The following is a 2,471-nucleotide window of genomic DNA, read 5'->3' as shown; positions in this document are numbered from 1 at the left end:
AACATAAGCTATTAGATATAATAATGCACATGAAAAATCAATATGCAAAAAAAATAAATTAATATTTTGGCGATAAACTGATAATTACAATATATGTTATGATTTAATTATAAAAATAAATATTCTAATAGCAAAGTGGTCGTATTAAATAGGACTACTAGTAAGAAGGCACTATTAATTCACATTTCATTAATCCCCGATTGAAGTATAAATACTTCTAGAAATCATTTTCATTTTGTCCATCAAGAAAATTGAATGAAAACGGAAACTTTCAATCATTGCGGCCAGTGTAAAATTGCATGGTATATGAAATATATATTGAGTAGGTAGTTCGAATAGAATCCATAGACAATACTAAGGAATGAGTAAAGGAAAAATTTATAATTTATTCTACATTACTTAGAAATCTCATATCAAAGAAGAAAAACGATAACAGGAAGTAAATAAATCTCATCAATTTGCGATTGACCACTGTTGTTATGTTCTTTATTTTTTTAGTCTCGCTGCATGTGCTCTCTTGTCTGTCACTCAGTTCCTTCCACTAATCTACTTTTTCACTGCTTCTTCTCTGTATCTACCACCACCACATCAAAAAAAAAAATGAAAAAATTAACTTAAAAGCAACATACCAAAGAGAAAGAGATGAATAATTGAAGAATATGATTTTGTTAAAAAAAAAGAAGGAAGATGCGTGACTCGACCAATGAATTCAGATGCAAGTGAAATCCATAGTCGTCGCTGCCTCCTGAATCAACATAACCTGTACCATCGTCACAGTCGCGTTCACCACTGCAAGGAAGAGCTCGTGCAGCTGAGACGTCCACATGTCAGATGATGCATGACCGCTTCATCAACTAGGGGGAGGGATCGTGGTTGACCTTCAGGGCTTGGAGAAAAGAAAAAATTGTAAAAAAGAAAATCATCTTCTGTAGTATAATGGAAGTGAATATTTAGTTTAAATTAACTTTTAATTCAAAATTTAAATTTTGAAACACTAAAATTTGCCAAACTGATAGAAATGAAAAGAAGAGAAAACGAATAAATGAATAGGGATAAAGGAATTTACGGTACCGATAAAGGATAGAGAAGAGGATTGGAGAGTGAGGGAGGTTATAGAAAAAGCATATCAGAAGAGAAAGGAAGAAAATTAAATTAAGAAATAAAAACTAGAGAAAAAGACCAATTTAGAGAAGACGTAAAAAGATAATAAAAAGAATTGTTGCTGTCGAAGAAGATGGAGTATGGATAAACTACCAGGAGAGATAACACAATATGAATACTTATCGTGAATCACGGTCCTTTAAGACAAGTAGAAATTCCACTAGCTGAAAACTCTCTATTAAAGAATAGGCATATGATATTATATGATTTGTGAAGCCCATATATATCATACCTTGAAATTGGTTATCACAAAGAAAGATTTCTTTGAGTTGGGTCAAGTTTGCAATCACACGTGGTATGCTTCCACCGAAGCTATTGTCAAACAAGTATAGAATTTTCAGTTGATTACAATAATTAAACAAACTGATTGGAAGTTTACCAGAGAGCCAATTGTAAGATAAGTCCAACCACCACAAATCAGGAAGATGAAAAAAGATATTTTTTGGTATTTCTTCGGTGAGCAGTGTCAGATTTATGGCGGGACCTAAGGGGCCATGGCCTCTGTAAGTTTTCTTTAAAAAAAATAGTAATAGTAAATAATATTATGTGTTTTTGGTATATTATGTTAGATAAAAAGAAGATATGTTGTAGAGTTGCAAAAACTTGTTAACTAAAATCTGTAATATGTATTGGGCTATTGCCTATTGACAATTGCTAATGATTACAAGCCCATTCTAATAAAAATATTGCTAGCAGTGGCAGAATTAAAAATTTTATAAGGGACCAAATTAAATACAAAATAAATTTAAATATAATATAACAAAAAATTAATAAAATATAATTTATAGCGTATATATCAAAAGAATAATTATATTACATAAAAGTCAATATTTAATTACACATTTTAATATTTTGGTATTTTTAAATTTGTTAGATAATGTTTCGTAGAACTAAAATCATCAATTATTATCTCTAAAATGAATTTTGAAACAATCTCTTTTTTAATATATACAATTATATAATCTGGTAAAGATTCGTCTTCCATCTTGTTTTGAAGCTTTGTTTTAATAATTTTCATAGTTTAAAAAATCCATTCAGTTGTTGTTGTTGTCACAAAAAGAATCAAAACAAAACGAATTAATCTATCAATTCAATAATAGATATTTAATTTTTTTTTGTCTCTGTCAATTTTTTACACAATTTAGTAATAATAGACAAATTCTGAAAATCTGAAACTTTGACTACATCAAATTTATAGTGTTGTAACTCATAATCTAATTGAATCTTCTCTTACTCAAAAACATCTAAAGAATAGAAATTCTTTGCAAGATTGCATATGTTGCAAATACTGAATGACTTGAAAGCATCTT

The 2,471-nt window shown here is 29.1% G+C and overlaps 1 long non-coding RNA gene across 3 annotated transcripts; it reads right to left on the bottom strand.

The window, feature by feature from the left end:
- Positions 1-290: 290 nt before the first annotated feature.
- Positions 291-1,575, bottom strand: LOC112713050 (uncharacterized). 3 transcript variants are annotated; one of them, XR_011865986.1, is made up of 3 exons: positions 1,394-1,575; positions 702-886; positions 291-574 (listed from the first exon to the last, which is right to left on the bottom strand). It is a non-coding gene; the product is annotated as an uncharacterized lncRNA (long non-coding RNA). The 3 variants fall into 3 exon arrangements; XR_011865987.1 differs by having other exon boundaries at positions 1,255-1,531; XR_003158067.3 differs by lacking the exon at positions 1,394-1,575 and adding an exon at positions 1,072-1,257.
- Between the last annotated feature and the right edge of the window lie 896 nt (positions 1,576-2,471).

The sequence above is a fragment of the Arachis hypogaea genome, chromosome 9 (genome assembly GCF_003086295.3).
Source record: "Arachis hypogaea cultivar Tifrunner chromosome 9, arahy.Tifrunner.gnm2.J5K5, whole genome shotgun sequence".
Taxonomy (NCBI): Eukaryota; Viridiplantae; Streptophyta; class Magnoliopsida; order Fabales; family Fabaceae; genus Arachis; species Arachis hypogaea.
The sequence above is the reverse complement of the archived record's forward strand: the minus strand, read 5'-3'. Positions and strand labels throughout refer to the sequence as shown.